Source organism: Mustela lutreola, chromosome 12, assembly GCF_030435805.1.
Source record: "Mustela lutreola isolate mMusLut2 chromosome 12, mMusLut2.pri, whole genome shotgun sequence".
Classification (NCBI taxonomy): Eukaryota; Metazoa; Chordata; class Mammalia; order Carnivora; family Mustelidae; genus Mustela; species Mustela lutreola.
Genome location: NC_081301.1, coordinates 22,192,889 through 22,212,897, shown reverse-complemented (window position 1 = coordinate 22,212,897; position 20,009 = coordinate 22,192,889). Strand labels below are relative to the sequence as shown.

At 36.8% G+C, this 20,009-nt stretch overlaps 1 pseudogene; it reads right to left on the bottom strand.

Annotated features, from left to right (window-relative positions):
• Positions 1 to 7,213: 7,213 nt before the first annotated feature.
• LOC131812105 (S-formylglutathione hydrolase-like) overlaps positions 7,214 to 20,009 on the bottom strand; it is a 32,053-nt pseudogene continuing 19,257 nt past the window's right edge.

Below are 20,009 nucleotides of genomic sequence, written 5' to 3'. Positions count from 1 at the left end.
CACCTCTCCTTCTCTTGTTCTGAAAAAAGCCAGCTGCTGTGTCATGAGATGCCCTATAGAGAAGTCCACATGGCAAGGAACTCATGTCTCTGGCCAACAGCCAACAAGAACCAGCAGCCTGTCTACTGTCACGTAGTAAGCTTCAAAGTGGAATTTCTGAAGCCTGTCAACAGCTGTATGTTCCGAAGCTGACTCTTCCACTGTCAAGACTTGAGATAACTGCAGCCCTGGGCAGCATCATGACTGCTACCTTGTGAGATGCTCTGAGCCAGAAAACCCAACTTAGCAACACCTGAAATTCTGAACTATGGAAATGTCAGATACTAAACACTTGTCAGGGAAAGCCACCAAATCTTAGGGTAATTAGACATAGCAGCAGCAATTTGGGTACCTAAAATTTATAGAGAAAGCTCATGTCTTTGGCTCTAAGAACAAAGAAAAGAGCTCCTGTGGTCCAAAGTGTATGGAGGGAATCAACATTTTTTTTTCTCCCCTTTCTCTTGCTACTTCATTTTGAGGGCAGCCCTGGTAGCACAGTCTCTATACAGAGTGGGGGGATAAAACTCTCAAAGAAATTCTGGCTTTTTATTGTAAGAGATAGAGAGTATAGGGGAAATTCCAGGGAGTAGAGAGCTAGAGGAAGATTCCCTAATTCTATGTATGAACACATATAAGTTGTCATTCATGAGCTCCAAGTGCATGAACAGACACAAAGAAGAACAGCTTTGAGAACTGAGCAACAATATAAACCACTATCCATAGCCCTAACTAACCTCTCCACAGGGCATGTATGGAGCAGACTCACGCAACACAGGAAAGTGTTTGAAAACTAAGCTTACATCAGAATCACCACCCACAGAAAGAGAGAGAGAACGTGTGGTCTAAACCTAACTGGATTGATTGTGTGCTAACATAACATAACATAACACAGCATAGCATAACATAACATAACAATGATTGGCATCTCCAGAATTTCACAATATAATACCCCAAATATCCAGGATATACCCCAAAATTACTTCAGAGAAAAAGAAAGATCTGATCACTTTTGAAGGAAAGACAGTTAACAAATTCAAACCCCAAGATGGCCTAGATGTTTGGTATCAGACAAAGATGTTAAAAGAGGTATTATTATACACACGCTCCCTAAGGTAAAAGTGAATATTCTTCAAACTTTTTTTTTCCTATTTTTCTTTTCTTTTTTCTTTATTTTTACTATTGCATGCAGAGATAACATTTCACCTACATAGAGGCATTTCTTCTAAACAACATTTCTGTTCAAACTGGTTTTTTTTTCTTTTTTTCCTTTTCTCTCTTTCTTTTCCTGTTGCATGTAGAGATAACACTTCACCGACATAGAGGTATTTCTCTCACAGACACTTTGTGTCCAAATTGTTTTTCCCTTTTATCTTTTTTTTTCTGTTTTACTGTTGCATGCAGAGATAACATTCTACCTACATAGAGGCATTTCTTCCATAGAAAGGTGAATATTCTTAAAATGCATGACAAGTAGAATTCTTGAGCAAAGAAACTGTAAAAATGAACCAGGTAGAGATTTAAAAACTAAAAAAAATACATTATCTAAAATTTTAAAAGATTAGTGGCTAAAGGGGATGACAGAGGAAATACTTAGTGAACTTGAAAATAGGTAAATATGATCCAGTTTGAAGGACAGTCAAAAAGATTTGGGGGAAAAAAAAAAGAACACAGGTACAATTACCTGTGGGACAATATCAAAGTTCTAATATTCATGTCACTGGAGTCTCAGAAAAAAAAGAAGAAATTGACTTAAATATATATATATATATAGACAAGAAACTAGAAGAACTAGGAACTAGCAGACCAGCTCTAAAAGAAATATTAAAGGAAGCTCTTAAAGTTGAAGAAAAATACCAGAGGGAAACTTGGAACTATAGAAGTAAAGAGTGACAGAAATGATAAATATAAAAGTAAATATAATAGATTATTTTCTTCCTTTTGAGTCCTTTAAATATAATCGTCAAATGCAAAAAGTATAAAATTAATTGTCTGGAGAGGCTTTCAGTGTGAGTATGTGAATGTATATTAAAACTATAACATATAGGACGCCTGGATGGCTCAGTTGGTTAAGCAGCTGCCTTAGGCTCAGGTCATGATCCCAGCATCCTGGGATCGAGTCCCACATTGGGCTCCTTGCTCAGCAGGGAGCCTGCTTCTCCCTCTGCCTCTGCCTGCCATTCTGTCTGCCTGTCCTCACTCTCTCTCCCTCTCTCTCTCTGATAAATAAATAAAATCTTTAAAAAAAAAAACAACTATAACATAAAGGGACCTATGTGGATATAAGGCTTCTACATTTCTATGTGTTCCAATTAAAAACAGAGACTGGCAGATTAGATTTTAAAGCAGACTCAGCTATATGTTGACGACAGGAAATCTACTTTATATATAAACACAGATTGATAAAAGTAAAAGGAACGTAAAAGATATATTATGAAAATACCAATCAAAAGAATACTATAGTAGCCATATTAACATCAGACAGAGCAGACTTTAGAACAAGGATATATTATCAGTATAACAAAGGACATTAAGTTAATTATTAAATACTAATAAAAGGATCAATTCTCCAAGACATAATAATCCTAAGTATGTGTGCTGCTAACAATAGGCATCAAATTTCATGAAGCAAAAGCTGAGAGATCTAAAAGAGGAAGTGGACAAATTAACAAATACAGTTGGAGATAGCTACAGTCAGTAATCAGTAGAAGAACCAAATGGAAAAATCAGCAAAGACATAGGAGACTTAACACTAATTGCCATTTATAGAACACTTCATCCAACAATAGCAGAATATGCATTATTTTAAAATATTCATAGAATAGTCACCACAATAGATCATATTCTAGGCCATTAAAAAGTCTTAATCAATTTATAAGCATTGAAGTCATACAAAGTATGTGCTCATTATAAATGGAATTAAAAAAGAAATCAATAACAGAAAGACATCTGGAAAATTCCAAGACATTTAGAAATTAAACAACCAATGAGCCAAGAGAAAAATCTCAAGAAAAATTAGAAAATATTTTTAACTGAAAGGAAATGAAAATGCAACCTATCCTAATTTATGGAATATGGGTAAATCAGTACTCACAGAGAAATTTGCAAAATTAAATGCTTATATTAAAAAAAAGAAAAGAAAATTTCAAGTTGGTTATCTAACCTCACATTAAGAAACTAGTGAAGAAGAACAAATTAAACCAGAATAAGCAGAAGGAAGGAAATAGTACATACATTACTAACGGAGTGTATTCTCTAAATATCTGAAGAGATATATATGGAGTAGAAAACAGGAAAATCAAAGAAAACCAATTAAACCAAAGAGTAGATCTCTAATAAAACTCCAGCCAGACAAAACATGGAGAAAAAATATGCAAATTACCAACATCAAAGGGAAAATAACACTACAGATCTCACAGATACTATAAGGACAGTAAGAGAATACTACAAACAACCCTAAACACATAACTTCAACAACTTAGATGAGATGGATGAATTTCTTGAAAACTATCAACTACTAGAAGCCACTCTAAACCAAATGTTTGGTGACTGGAAGGCATTCATTCATCTCAGAAAACTCTCCAGGTGTTACTCGGGACAATTCCCTGCTCCCAGGTGCTATTTCTCCAGTGTCAGGCTGACTTCCCATCTCCACCCTCCAGCTACCAACAGAGATTAGTTCCAAATTTTGGCCACTGATTCTCTGGTTGCCCCTTTTCCTTATAAACTTCTAATTTCATTTCTTCATCACCCCCTCTCTATCCCTACGCCCTCACGATTTTTGTTGAGAGAATTGATATAATCTTCAGAAAAGACAACCTAGGCTTCTATGGAAAATTTTTTGAAGAGTGTCTGATTAGCTTGAGTCCGTCTCCTTACTATCTGGTGCCCAAACTTTCTCAGCAGCAACGTGTGCACTTGGTATTGGTGTTCACTCAGGAAGAATCAAAGCACTTTCCTGCTACTCTGTACATGGCCAAGATCTCAGTCAAGAGCCTTTCTTCATCTAGCCACACTACTTTCCAAATCAACCTGTTATCAGTAGCATGTGGCTTGTCTCATGAGCTTTACTTCCTGCTTTGAAGAATCAACAGAGTTCTCAGTGTTGAAGGCTCCTTGCTCAAATAATCGTGATAAGGTTAGGATGCTAAAAGGACATCTGCTATAGCTCTTCCTTCTAATTTATACAATTTATGCCTGTAGATTCTGGTTTATGGATTAACTTCTAGGGTTCCTCCTCTCTTGTGAACTTCCCAGGTAGTTTATGTGAGTTTATAATAAGATGGGAAATACATATTCAAAAACACAATTCTCATCTCTGACAAATGATTAAGTAGATTTTTACCAATTTCTTATAATTCTGGAGTTGTGTCCCCCAACTAATACTAATACTGGACAAATATATATTCTCAGGCAGCATTTGCCACTCCCTTGACAGGTATGACAAGTTATATTCCTGGCAATATTTTGAGAGAACACAAGAGCAATGGAGTTTGTAATAGATTCACTAATGAAGCCAAAAAGTTATAATGTTTGAACTTCCCAAAAGCCACCCCCATAATTAATACGAATTTCTTTAAACCACTAGAACTGGGCCTCATTCCTCTCCCACACTTCCTGGGAATTCTGACTGCCATCCAGGATCTTCCCTATGATTTAAGATCAAGAGGACATGGTCTTTATGGTGTCTCCCAAACCGGATTTCTCTTAGTTACATGTTGACTACCAGTTTCTCATTGAAGTGATCCCCAACTTTGCAGAAACACCTGAATGCTGGCACCAACACCTCTCTGAGCTGAGCCCCTGCCTTGCCTTTTTAATTTTTTTTGTAACCAAAATCCATGGTATGTGGTTCTCTAAGAAAATATAACTCCTGCTCCCTCCTTTCTGTCTTTCAACAGCTAGCAGGCACTGCCTACCATCCCTCTTACACAAAGTTACCTCTTTATGCTCTACCCCTTACTTAAACAGGTATTTCCCTCTTTTGTTCTCTTGTTTCCTTTTCTAAATCCCTAGGAGTATTAAATTTAGGGCTTGATTTTCACTTGGAAATGTTTTCCATATTTGTGGCACCAGTGCCACCAGAGGATTTACAGTAGGTCAAGTGAAGAAAAACAGAGTGCAGAATGAATGAATGGAGAATAAAAAAAAAAAAAAAAAGGCAAAACTCTTTTGCAACAGATCAAAATGCCAGTCAATTATTTTCCGCTAGAACACATTTCATCAAATAATTCATGGCTATTCTAAGAACTATAGCTAGTTGGATTAATCAAAAAAATGAATTTGTATAGTCATTCTCCTTTAAAACACAGATTTTCAGATTTGAATGTCTGAGGAATTTTTTGAATTCTTTTAAAAAGATTTATTTATTTTAGAGAGAGAATGTGCACAGGGGGAGGTGCTGAGAATCTCAAGCAGACTGCCTGCTGTGTGTGGGGCCTCATGCAGGGCTTGATCTCACAACCCATGAAATGGAGACCTCAACTGAAAATAAGAATCAGACAACCAAGTGACTAAGCAACCTAGGTGCCCCAAATGCCTGAGGACTTTTTAAAAACACTAATACCTGGGTCTCAGTCACAAAGACTGATTTAACTTGTGTGAGTTGCAACCTGGGCATTAAAATTTTTCAAAGTTCCCCAGGTGACTCTATTGTGCAACAGAATGACTTTACCGTGCAGCCAATTTATCATGAGAACCATCACCAGGAGTCTGATAATACAGATTGCTAGAGTTGCTGATTCAGTAGGTTTGAATGGGGCCTGAGGATTTCCATTCCTAATAAATTCCCAGCAGAAGCTGTTGTTCCAGAGGTCATACAGTGAGAACCACTTTCTCTCTTCCTTTTTTTTTTTTTTAAATTAACATGCAACGTATTATTTTTTTTCGGAGATACAGGTCTATGATTCATCAGTCTTACACAATTTACAGCACTCACCATAGCACATACCCTCCCCAATGTCCATCACTCCATCCCTCACCCACCCCACCCCAGCAACCCTGTTGGTTTCCTGAGACCAAGAGTCTCTTAAGTTTTGTCTCCCTCTCTGGTTTTATCTTGTTTCATTTTTCCTTCCCTTCCCCTATGATCCTCGTCTTGTTTCTCAAATTCCTCAAATCAGGGAGATCATATGATAATTATCTCTCTCTGATTGACTCACTTTGTTTAGCCTAATACCCTCTAGTTCCATCCATGTTGTTGCAAATGGCAAGATTTCAGGGGTTTTGATGGCTGCATAATATTCCTGTGTGTGTGTGTGTGTGTGTGTGTATGTGTGTACACCACAACTTCTTTATCCATTCATTAATTGATGGACATCTAGGCATCTAGGCTCTTTTCATAGTTTGGCTATTGTGGACATTGCAGCTATAAACATTGGGGTACACGTGCCTCTTCGGATCACTGTATTTGTATCTTTGGGGTAAATATCCAGTAGTGCAACTGCTGGGTCGTAGGGTAGCTCTATCTTCAACTTTTTGAGGAACCTCCATGCTGTTTTCCAGAGTGGCTGAACCAGCTTGCATTCCCACCAATGGTACAGGAGGGTTCCCCTTTCTCCACATCCTTGCCAACATCTGTCATTTCCTGACTGATTAATTTTAGCTCTTCTGACTGGTGTGAGAACCACTGCTTTCAAGTGCATACGAATCATCTTCAGGTGCAGAGGATTCCTGTAAAAGGCAGGTCTACTTCAGTCTGTGTGGGACTGGAGTAGAATTTCTGCATTTCTAATAAGCTTTCAGGAGATACTAATGCTGCTGATCCACAGACCATACTTTATACAGCAAAAGATTAGTGTACAGGAAATTAACTATTAGAGCAGGACATTCATGAAATAAATACGATTTTGTGAAATAGTGAGAAAAAAAAATTTTAGTACCAAAACACCATTTTGAAGCAAATTTTTAACTGTAATTTCAATATCATCACATAGATATATGAGAAAAATTTCATGACCTTTGAAAATTATGAAAAAATGCTTAAAGTCATAGAATGAGAAATTCAAAATTACTTTTTTCAGGTTTTATATGTTTATTCAGAAAGTGATTCAACTATGGATGATGAATTTGTAGCACTATGAAATCCAACAGTTTAAATAAAATCCCTTTTCCCTGCAATTCTGTTTATTACATTTTTTTTTTTTTTTGTAGTCCTGAAGAAATTCTCTTAAGTTCTTCATGCATTTGGGTATTTTGCATGATCTCTGATGTGATCAGGAATAAAGGTTTCAGTGAAGCTGTAGCTATCATCATAACCCTCTTAAACCTAAAAACAACAGGGACTTTCTTTTCTGTGCAGGCAGCTATGAAGTTACCAAGTAGTGACTGTCCATCTGGAAGGAACTGGTTATCTTTTCCTTCATCAATTATTATGTCTAGCTGAGCACCTGGGTAGGACCTTACAAGCTGGGTAGCATCATAAGTCTTCCATTTATTTTGACCTGTCCCTAAATATCTACTAAAGGATTTTTTGTCCCAAAGACCGAGCACTGGGTTGCAAATTGGAGCAAAGGCAGATACAGATTTATATTTTCCAGGATTCTTCAGAGCACAAATCAAAGTTTCATGGCCTCTCACGGAGTGGCCAAAGATAGACATCTTTTGGGGGTCCAGTGGAAAACTGGCATTTATAAGTTGGGGAAGCGCCCTAGTTACATAAGAATACATTCTGTACTTGGGCTCCTGGGTAGCTCAATTGGCTAAGTGTCCAACTCTTGGTTTCAACTCAGATGATCTCATAGGGGGTGGGCTCGAGCCCGGAGTCAGGCTCCATGGGGACTCTGCCTCACCATTCTCTCCCTCCGCCACTCTTTCTCTCTCTCCCTCTCTCTCAAATACATAAATAAATCTTTTTTAAAAATGTAAGCCTTGTGGTAGTTTTTAAAAATCAGTGCCTGAAAAGTGCGTATAGAGTAAAAATTGGAACCACCAGACTTTTGAATAAGTAATTATTTGGAGGCCATTTTCACAAAAGAGTTCTAATATTACAATTTTATAATTCAGTTTCAGCTCTCATATTTTTTATTTTCTAGGCTTGAAGTTAGCAGGCTCAACAGTTTTTACACTCCTACTCTGCAAGTGTTTATCCAGTTTTACGTAAATGACAAATCAATCCCTGAATTTCGTTAAGTGCTTTCTATTTTTTGGATAGTGAAGGTCTCATAATAGGGTGGAGAGAGAACATTTGGTTCCTTTTGTGACCTTCTCATACACATTTTAAAGCAATGGCTTCAGTTTAAGGAACTGCTGGCTTTTTTGGAAACATGTGAATGTGTGACTTCCAAATTCTGAGAAAATAAGCAAATAACCAAATAGAATGGCATTGTAGTGTGATAACTGAACCTTTTAGACTTAAGATTCTAGATTTTAGAGGAAGTGGCCAATATAAAAATGGCAAGAGATCTCTTAGAAAATGATAAAGATTGTGATAAAACCATCTTTCAAAACAGGAATAATGGGGCACCTGGGTGGCTCAGTGGGTTAAGCCGCTACCTTCAGCTCAAGTCATGATCTCGGGGTCATAGGATCAAGTCCCGCATCGGGCTCTCTGCTCAGCAGGGGGCCTGCTTCCCTTCCTCTCTCTGCCTGCCTCTCTGCCTACTTGTGATCTCTCTCTGTCAAATAAATAAATAAAATCTTTAAAAACAAAATAAAACAAAACAAAAAAAAACAGGAATAAGACATTAGGCAGATTTTAGTAAAAATAAAATCAATAATATGTATATTTCTCCCTTGCAAAATTAGGATCATTCTCACCAGTCTGAAAGCTCATGATTGAGGGTATAGAGGCTCTGGGTGATCAATACAAGTAAACAAGACCTGATGGGGTGACAGCCCATTTGGGCTCTCAGTAAAATGAGAAGGTTCTACTGACACTTTTTCTTAGTCTATGCGGGCAGGAGGAAGGCACACAACAGTTTGAGAAGCTTACGAAAGCTATAGATCCTCTCTCCAGAAAAATTCGTAATTTGCATATGATTCCATAGATTCCAGATGCCCTGACCAGGGCTGATGGACGGGGATGCTTAGAGCCCAAGTGAACACACACATCACACAGTACTTGGCATAGAGGAAGTTCTATTCATTGGTGATGATGGTAATAAATAGTTTTGTTTCACAAGGTGAAGAAGCAGAAAAAAACCCACTTGTTTCGTAAATGGGGTTTCACTCAAGCTAGTGATTAGAGAACATTCCTCCCAGATTCTGGCAACAGGCGGTCAGCCTCTACTGTCAACATTTGTTATTTTGAATGCTCCTTCTTTCCTGTTTTTAATCAATAATTTTTGGCAACTTGGGGTAAGATCCATTTAAGAACTACTGACTATTTATTAATTCCTTTGTACCAAGCTCTCTGATAAGCAATTAGTCTGCATTAGCTCCTTTAATCCACAGAAATCCTAGTAAGTAAGGTTTACTAATGAAGAAGTTGAGGCTTCCAGTAGTAACTAGTGATCCCACAGACCATTGTGTGCCAGGAGCAGCTCCGTTCCACAAAGTGAAAATTATATAGAGCACTATTCATTTTTAAAATAAATCAACCTTTGTTGGCCCAGGAATTACTGAAAATTTCTTCCCAGTTCTTTTTTTTTTTTTTAAAGATTTTATTTATTTGTGTAAGATAGAGAAAGAGAGCACAAGCAGAGGGAGCAGCAGGCAGAGGGAGAAGCAGGCTCCCTGTTGAGCCAGGAGCCCAACGTGGGACTCGATCCCAGGACCCTGGGATCATGACCAAGCCAAAGGCAGACACTTAACTGACTGAGCCACCCATGCATCCCTTCTTCTGGGTTCTAACAGTTTGTTAATATTCATTTTCACTGTTTATTGTTTTGGATTGTCATCATCTCCTGATTTTTGTCAATATTTTCATGTGAACTCTGGACAAGGTAAACTAGGAGCTGCTAGCTCTTGAATACGCCATTCTGACCAGAACTGTCATTTCCACCGCGTAGCTCCCAATATTGTCATTTGGTTTCCTTTCTAGCTTTGGCTTTCCTCAAGAACTTGCTCCCTGGAATATAAACTGAACCTGATTCTATGCTCTATACTTGCATACCTTGTTTTCCTTTCCATTCATCTTGGTTTCATGCTAAACATGAAATTAGCTAGAACATTCCACTTCAAAGTGTTCACTGCAAGGTTGTGAAGAAAAGAACACCATTTCTGTAAAGACCGTCATGCTCGACTTTACTCGGTAAATATTTGCAATTAATGTCAGTAGGTGATAGAAACTGCTCATCCTGTGATCATCTGCTTTCTCTTGACAGGCTTTTAGCCTCTGCCCTCTCCTCCCACCACTTAAAAGCTTTTCTGATGCATACTCGCGTTTTGGCCTCATATTATCATACTCTACACATTATCCTTGAGTGGCCTCATCCACTTTCAGATATTCATGACATGCAAAGTTCCATTTCCAGCCCAGACCTTTTTCCAAACTCTCGACTTGTTAAATCATTAACAACTTGGATCAACCATCCAGTTTTCTGTGGGCATCTCAAACTCCACATGTCCAAAACAAAGTTATTATCTTCAACAATCCTACCTCCTGAATCGTCCACTTCCCTCCCACCGTTCACCCATACAGAATTAACTTCTGATGTTTCTCACAATTATCACCTGCAATAATTTATCCTTGTGAAACTGAGAATCACCTATATTCACTAATCCATGAATTGTTAATTGCTACTTTCTGCATATGCAAATAGGAAGAATAACATTCACTTACCCCAGGAGGGTGGGGGTTGGAGGTAGTTGCAATTGTTTGAATGCTCTTTCAAATATATTTTCGTGTGATTAAAATGATGGAATACCTTTGAATGAATTCAAGCATAAAAGGCAAACTATTCCATCCACTTAATTTTTTTCTTTTTGGCTTAGAAAATGTTAATATTTCTACTCAAGCCATCTGGGTCTTGGAAATATCATGTGCCTTTCATGACTATATGTGAAAACTATTTTTTGCATCTTTAAAAATTCCTGAAGGAATGCTCTTACTCAGTTTGTTTTCCTTTCTATTTTTCTGACAACAAATTACAATTAACTTGCAATTCAAAAGACAAATTTGAAATATATTTAAGCAGTTCCAAGGAACATCACAGATACCAAATGATCAAATTAAAATATTAATAGCTATAGATAACTCAAGTGTCTCCTTGACTTACTGTCTTTTGTTTGGATGTAATTTTCTCTCATATTTAAGAAGTCCTTCAGCACCATCTGCTCCTGTAATACTTTGCCATGCTTAAAAAATGTTATTCCCAGGCACGGCAGTTTTGAAATTATTCCATCAAAAAGTTTCTTAAAGAAAATAAATTGGAAAAAGAATTTCCATTCCTCCTAGCTTGTTTCTTAACAAACAGCAGACAAAGAGGATGTTTGTTACCCAAGAAACACAGTACTACACGAATATTTTGTTATAATCAGACATTTCCCTTCTGATTTTCCCTCTGACCCTAAGGCTAACTAGTACCTGAGGGAACAATATTTTATGGGCAGTATGTACGATCTGTGCAATAATATGCCTTTTGGAGATGCAGGTCTCATTTTTTAATTGGAACTATAAAACGGGGTGAATTTTCATCTAGTCTTGTCCATTTTATGGATAAACACTGAACAAATGACTAGACTGCCAAAATAAACTCCCCAAGGGAAGCTGATAGACTAGAGCAGTAACACCAGTAAAAGACATCCAACAAAGGAAGTAGATTCTTCCTCTATGAAACGGAAGCATACTCTTAGAGAAAAATCAGACTTTTTCGAGGCACCTAGGTGGTCCAGTCAGTTAAGCAATGGACTCTTGACTCTGGCTCAGGTCATGGTTTCTGGGTCATGGGACGGGTCACTACGGAGTCGGCTTGAGATTCTCTCTCTCCCTCTGCCTCCCACCCTCCACCCCAGGACCCCTTGGGCCCTCTCTCTCTCTCTCTCTCTGAAAGAAATAAATTAATCTTTTTTAAAAAAATAAAACTTTTCCAATTCTTGACAGTGGTAGTAGAGGATTAGGCAGCTGACTTTTTCAATGTGTACAACTCCGAGTCAGTGATATTGATTTAGAAATATAAATAAGTGGCATTAGGATAGTGATATTGACATTGTTGTAGACAGAGTAAGAATAGGACAGTTTTCTTCCTAAGGAAGACTAAGTATGGATGTTAAATTGTTTACAGATCTATTCATCCTTACAGTCACTATTAAATATACATCAAACTCCTGCTAGGTCTAGATTCTATATTAGTTTTTGGAACGAATCAATGATTTTCTTTTAATTATAATAAAATGTATTCATCATCTTGTATGATGGACCTCCATCCTCTGGTATTTTCTACCTGAATCCATTTTCCACACGTGAGCCAGAATTTACTTTTTTTTCAAAGATTTATTTATTTGACAGAGAGAGAGAGATCACAAGTATGCAGAGAGGCAGGGAGAGGGGGAAGCAGGCTCCCTGCTGAGCAGAGAGCCCAATGCAGGGCTTGATCCCAGGACCCTGAGATCATGACCTGAGCCGAAGGCAGAGGCTTAACCCACTGAGCCACCCAGGCACCCCTAGAATTCACTTTGTAAAGTTAAAATTAAGTTGCATGATAAAGTTCAAACTCCTTAATAATGGTTTACAAAGACCTTTACCGTTTGCCTCTTAGCTTACCTCGCCTCCCTTGCTGATAATGAATTAGTAACCATTCACCAACAGGCCTTTGCATGCTGTTTCCCTGGCCAAATGCTCTTCCTCCCCCACCTTGTCTGACTCTTTCCCCATGACCTTTAGTTTCTAGCCTAAACATCTCTTTGGCTAAACTTCAAGAACTAAAGCGTGGGCAGGTGAGCCTCTTAGGCAGTCAAATGCTCTCTGCTCCTGAGCTACAGGCAAAGGTGAACTTCTCACACACCACACACCACTCCGGGCCTCACACTGTATCACAGCAAGTGATTTCCTTGTCTCACTCCTGCTAGACTGTATACCCCTCAAGAATAGGCACTACACTTGGTTTGCTCTGCAAACCTCATGATGTGAAATACAGCCTTAGCACATCCTAGGATAGTAATTTGCTAAAGGAGTAAGTCGAAAGTTGAACTATGCTTTCTTCCCATTCATCTTGGTAAGGTCATTTTACAATGACAAGCGTGTGAGATAAGAAAAATTATCCTTAGCCTCACTACTTGACTGCATGAATTCAGACATCTGATGGTAAATGCACATAGTTAAGCATCTTCTCTTTTCCCCACCTCATACATTTTAGTTATTTATATTATTTTAGCTATTTAGTTCAGGAAAATATTCATCCTAAAATCAATAATGTCTGATCTTTCGTACTGAGAATATTAAGTGGCTTCTTCTTGCTTTATGTTTTATGATGGATCAAAATACAAGGCATCTCCAAAATCAACTTAAATTTTTTTTTTTTTTTTTTTTTTTTTTTTTTTTTAAGCAAGGTATAAAGTAAAATGAACTGCTCTAGAGAAACAGTAGAGAGATGAGAACTCCATCTGGATAAATTGTTTGGGTCCACACAGTGTAACATAAAAAATACTGAACTTTTTTTTTTAAAGATTTTATTTATTTATTTGACAGACAGAGATAATAAGTAGGCAGAGAGACAGGAAGAGAGAGAGGAGGAAGCAGGCTCCATGCTGAGCAGAGAGCCCGATTCTGAACTGGATCCCAGGACCCTGGAATCATGACCTGAGCCAAAGGCAGAGGCTTTAACCCAATGAGCCACCCAGGTGCCTTAAAAATACTGACATTCTGAAAAAGTTTTATGTCATTGGTATTTTCTCTTTAAATTTATTGATATGGATACCGCATCCCCGTTTTACAGCATCATTTTAAGCGATATCTATAGATCCCAAGATCAAATCTGAAAACTAAATAAACATAAATCTACATATATTTCACTGTGAGGAATTAGTTCAAACATTAATGAAAGTTACCTATGGCTGCATTTTATTTCCATTTTCACTCCTCTCTATTTTCCTAAAGTTTGACCAAAAGGTCAAAAGAAAACCAACAAACATTTAACAGACAGGAATGAACAGAAAAGATAGTAACATTGTTCAGGAGAGAAATTAGTAAATATGGGTGTTCTGTAAGTTTCATACTATCTTTAAAATTCTACAATTTTATGACTTCTCAATTGTATTATGCAAAAATCTGTAAGATTTCAGTCTGTACTAGACAAAGCGGGGATTCAGATAGAAATGTCTGTTAAATGTTCTTTCGCAATAGAAATAATTAATGAAATAGTTTACATATGACCTTGGTGATAATTAAAGGTGAATGCCTTGCACCTAGTAGTCACTCCTTACATGTTAAAAGAATAAATCCATTGATTGGTCAATGAATGGTAAATGACCTTAGTGTTAAAATTGTGTCTCTGCTGCCCTCCAGTGGCTCATGTGCTTAAAATCAAGCGCCTTCCATTCCCAGACCCTTATTTGAGAGGAGTATGAGTGCTCAAATTTGGGGGCTTGGTATTCCTTTTGGGCAGAATTTTGTATTCAACCTCTGTGATAGAACCTTGGTATGTCAAGGCCAAATGCATTATCTGTGTCCTTCCACCTGCAAAAAGTCAAACTGAAGCAATCGCAACAGATGGTGTCAATAAACAATATGTTTATATTCACATCTCATAGGGATTTTTTCATTTGTGTCACCACAAACTTCTAGTAAGAAATTGTGGTGAGGGGTATCTAGGGGGCTCAGTCAGTTAAGTGTCTGACTTTGGCTCAGGTGATGATCTCAGGGTCCTTGGATTAAGCCCCAGCTCCGTACTCAGCAGGGAGTCTGCTCGTCCCTCTCCCTCCTATTCTGCCTCTCCCCTGGCTCGTACTCTCTTTCTCTCTCTTGAATACATAAATAAACCCTTAAAAGAAAAAAGGAACTGTGGTGATAGTAATAATAATAATTGCAACTCCTTTATTAGAAATAGCTCTGGCCCCTTGTTAAGGGCTGATGGTGTTGTCATGGGCCGTTAGACATGAAAGTTCCCATCAATGGGAACAACTTAATGAGCTACCCAGAATTCTAAACTTACAGATCATCTAAGTGTAGTACTAGAGAAAAATGTTAACTCGGCAGCAAATACCATCAGCAAATATCAGTGCTGCCACTGGCAAACACTGGGACTATATTTTGGTATTGCTCTCGTCTGTGAGAGTTATTTATACCCTGAGTTCATTTGGTCGTTACAGTGGCTGGAGGAAACCTATTTTCCAGAACCTCTTTTTTTTTTTTTTTTTTTTACATTGGCTATGATCTATTCTGAGATATCCTGTACTTCAGGCCTCATCCTGCCATTTTAGACAATCATCTCCAAATGAGTTATCTTCTCCATGACTTTTTAAAATGATTATTTATTTTAGAGAGAGACGGAACAAGAGAGTGTGAGTGGGGTGTGGCAGAGGTAGAGAGAGAATCCCAAGCAGAATCCCCACTGAGCCAGAGCCCAACATGGGGCTCAATTCCAGGACCCTGAGACCATGACCTGAGCCAAAGTTAAGAGTCAGACACTTGGCTGACTGAGCCACCCAGGCACCCCTATGTGACTTTTTAATGCTTATTTTCCCCTGTTATTGTAGTTGTTCTGGAATTCCTTTTAGTGTAGAGCAAGGAGTCTCTTGATTCCTTGCTCATCGGCCGCCACCACACCTCCATGTGAGCTGATTACTTCTATCTTTCTCATCTGCAGTCTTTCTGAATTATACTCCTATTTTATTTATTTTATTTGTCTCTTACTTTCTTACTCAAGCAATTTTTTCCTTTTTGGTGGTATGGAAGTATAAGGTATTAGCCTTCATAAACAAGTATTTGTGTTTTCCTTATCCTTTATTCCTTATCCTTATTTTTTCCTTATTCCTTATGAGAATTTTGTGTATTGCGTTGATGTTTTCATAAGCTCCTGGGTTTATTTAGCAAATGTATCATTTTGTGTTTCTTTACTTCTTTACTTTATCGTTTCTTTTTCTTTACTTGTGACTTGTTTTCAATTAAAATACTGGGAATATTACAAAAAACATCTATAATAATTCTCTCACAAAAGCCTTATTTTATAATACTGAAGCATTTTTAAAAATAAGCTAAAAGTCCAATAAGAGATGTATGATACAAACTCAATAATCACAAAATGTAAATAATATTAAGAATTAAAATTGTTTGTATTTTTAAGGAATTAATATTGTTTCGTTAAAATATTCATTTGGCTTGTTGTAAGTCCATAAAATACCAAATAAAAGTTAAAAATTATACAACATTGTAGCAGTTAAAAAATAAAAACAGGGGTGCCTGGGTGGCTCAGTGGGTTAAGCCTCTGCCTTCGGCTCAAGTCATGATCCTATTAGGGTCCTGGGATTGAGTCCCGCATCCGGCTCTCTGCTCAGCAGAGCGCCTGCTTCCTCTTCTCTCTCTCTCTCTCTCTGCCTGCCTCTCTGCCTACTTGTGATCTGTCAAATAAATAAATAAAATCTTTAAAAAAATAAAATAAAAATAAGAGCAAAGTAATAATTATTAAAAAAAATACTTTCCCCATTTTTAGAAATGAAGGTACATGCATGTATTGTGTGTTTATGTGTTGTGTATACGCAAACGTAATGACTGAAGGAATATACTCTAAGCTACCCACAGTGACTTTATCTGTGTCACAGTTGTCATTATCTGACTCTGTAATCAAGATCTATCCCAACTCTCATTATTGCTTCAGGAGGCTTTTAACCTACTCCAGTTGCGCCTCTAAGTTTTAGCACATATTTCATATAATTTCCTACATATTTTTAAAAATTATATTGTAATGCAATAAAACCAAACAGATTATAATACCATCTCTATTCCATCTGTTCCAATCCATTACTAGCAGAATATATCGAGATTAGAACATTAAGATAATTTCATTGACCAGTGGGCATTATTGAGTAAGGGGGAAACTCATAAGTGGAAACACACTGCACTTGAAAAGCAAAGACATCAAGCTTGGTTTGCAAGTGTAAAATAATAAATTAAGAAGACATTTTTCTTTAAGGACTTATACACAAAACTAAAGGAAAGGACTGGACTCTGATATGCTTTTCATTCTTGTTGTAAAAAAGGTGAACCAAGAACACAATGAGAATTTGTTTTAAAACACCAATTTGTCGTCCTTAGTTATGGCAGCCCTAGGAATCAAATACAGTTTTCTTAAGGAATTATCTATTTTCTCAAGGCTTTAAAATTTTATTTATATCGACATCTATAAAGCAGTCCCTTGTGATTTTTAAATGCTTTCTGCCTCAATTTGTTTCTACTCAATTTCTCATTGTGTATTTTTAAACTTTTTTTCTTGATTAAATTAGTAGAATTTTGTCTATTTTATCTTGCTACAAAATGGGGATTTTATTTATGAATTAGATCTACTGTTTTCTCTTCTAAACCTCAACAATTCCTGATTTTATTTTTACTACTTCCTTGCTTATTTCTTTCTTTGGTTTGCATTATTTATCTTTATTATTCTGTTTGTCTCCCCTGCTCTTGTATTTTGATCTGGAAATTTGATTCATTTATTTTCATTCTTTCATTTTTATTCATAAAAATTTAAGTCTATGAAGTTGCTTCTGATCAGTACTTTAAATATATCCAACAGATTCTGATACATAGTGTTTTCATTATCATGAGTTTTCAAAAATTCTGTAATTTCAGTTTGTATTCCCTCACCATCTATTAGACAAGAGTTGAACGGAACGCTTTCAAATTTTCAGTTGGACTTCTGTTGTAATGTTTATTTTTTGGCTTTGTGATAGATAATGCAGAATATTTCTACTTTATGATCCTCGCTGCTATTTTCCTCATGACATGATCTATGGTCAATTTTTGTAATTGCCACATGCACTTAAGGAGACTTAAACCAGAGTTTAAAGCTTTATATATCCTTGAGATCTTTTTTCTCTTTTAGATTTTATTTATTTATTTGTCAGAGAGAGTGCACAAGCAGGGTGAGGAACAAGCAGAGGAAGAAGCAGACTCCAAGCTGAACAAGGAGCCTGATGAGGGACTTGAGCCCAGAACCCTAGGATCATGACCTGAGCTGAAAGGAGACGCTTAACCAAGTGAGCCACCCAGATGTCCCTTCCTTGAGATCTTATTATCAGTTTGGTGTTTGTTATCTCAAGTCTATCATATCATTTTATAATTACAATATACATTTGTTGAGTTCTTTTTCTATATATTGTATCTTTTCTTCACCCTTTTACCTTTTAAAATCTCTTTTGCTATTTAGAAAGTTCTAGTGTTATCCTTCTTACTCCTTTTAAATGCCTTTAGTCCTCTCTTTCTTCTTTAACCTTTTACTCAGTATTTTATTAGTTTTTCTGATATCCATTTACTCTCCCCTATTCCCTATATTAAAAGAAGAACAAAATTATTCTACCTTCCTCTTTGGCTGTCCCTTCTCCTCTCATATTTTAGTTGCATTGTTTATACTCATCAAAGAATAACTTCTAATATATAGCATACAACATATTCTTCTAACATCCTTGTCCACGTTTTTGTTTTGGTCTTACTTAGATCTACAACCAAATATATTAAATGTGTGCCATTAGCCTTTTTTTGGTTGAAGTTTCAGCAGTCATATCTTTGGTTAGAAGAAGCTCTTGCTCTAGTAGATTTCTTAAGAAAGGCTGTTGAGTATAGAATGTCCTGCTCTCTAGCATATTAGCACTAATAGATGAAAGACAACTTGCCTTTACATAATTCTTGGTTCACACCTCCTTTCTTGGAGCTGTTTGAAAATGCTGCCAACTGATGCCTTGCTTTATTTATGTTTCTCTAAGAAATTTGACGCTGGTTTAATAATCTTGTTCTTATAACTTATTTGATTTTTTTTAAACTGGTGGCCTTTAGAATCTTTTTCCTCATTTTTAAACTATACTACTTTAAGACTCATAAGTTTAATAGGGTATATCACCATATTTATCGTGGTGGGTCAATTTTTCCTTCTATCTGGTGGGCCCTTTCCGTATGTAAATATAGGTCTGGTTTGTTTCCAGAAAGTCTATCAGATTATACTTTTAACTATTAGTTCTGTTGTATTGTTTAATTTTTCCTCCTTCTGAAACTGCAATTATACTTAAGCTAGTTCTTCTGTGATTGAATACCATCTTAGTCCCTTTCCTTTGGCATTTAAAAAAAAAATCTCTATTTTTCATTTCCATTGTTGTTTTCTTACTGTCATTCATTGCACTTTATTAAATGTTCACTCATATCTTTTCTTCCTTGGGTTCTTCATAATTTAGTCTTTATTTTTTATATGATTCCCCTGCTCCAGTTTGATCAATTCCCATTTTATTTCTTCCTATTTTTGGCTCTTGGATTTTTGATCCAATCTGTTCTGTTCTGTTTTGCTTTAATTCCCAAATGCTGGTTTCAGCATATCTAATTCCACTTGGAATATTGTGTTATAGTTTCCTTCTGCTTTGCTTTTCTTTTGTTTGAGGAACAGTTCCTCAAGGGCCAGGTGCCCCTTATGAGATTCTTAATTCAAAAACACCTTCTTCTGTCAATATAACAAAGTGTAATTTCTTTCGAGATGGTGCTTGTTTTTCTGTAGGGAGTAAAGAAAAATGTGTGCTTTTTGACATTTTTATTTCCTTTTGTCTTCCAGGATCTTAAATTTCCCCATTCACTGTGAATTTTCCAAGACAAGTCTCTCTCATCTTTTTAAGCCTTATCTCCCCCTCAAGATTTACTCTTTTCCAATTGCTTCTTTATGTCCTCTGTACATTTTTAAGCCCATTTAACAAGGTCACTAACCCTCTTCAGTATTTTTACACTTAGGGTTGATTTTCTTTCCCTCAAAGTGATTTTTAGATCTATCTTGGGTCCACTGACAGTTCCCTTTCTCTCTCATGCAGTTTTGAATGGGCTGCTATTGCTCTCAAATTACTTCTGTCAGGAGTATGAGTTCACTGGTCTTTGGTTTGTATTTTTCTAATTTTACACATAATTTAAACTTTGG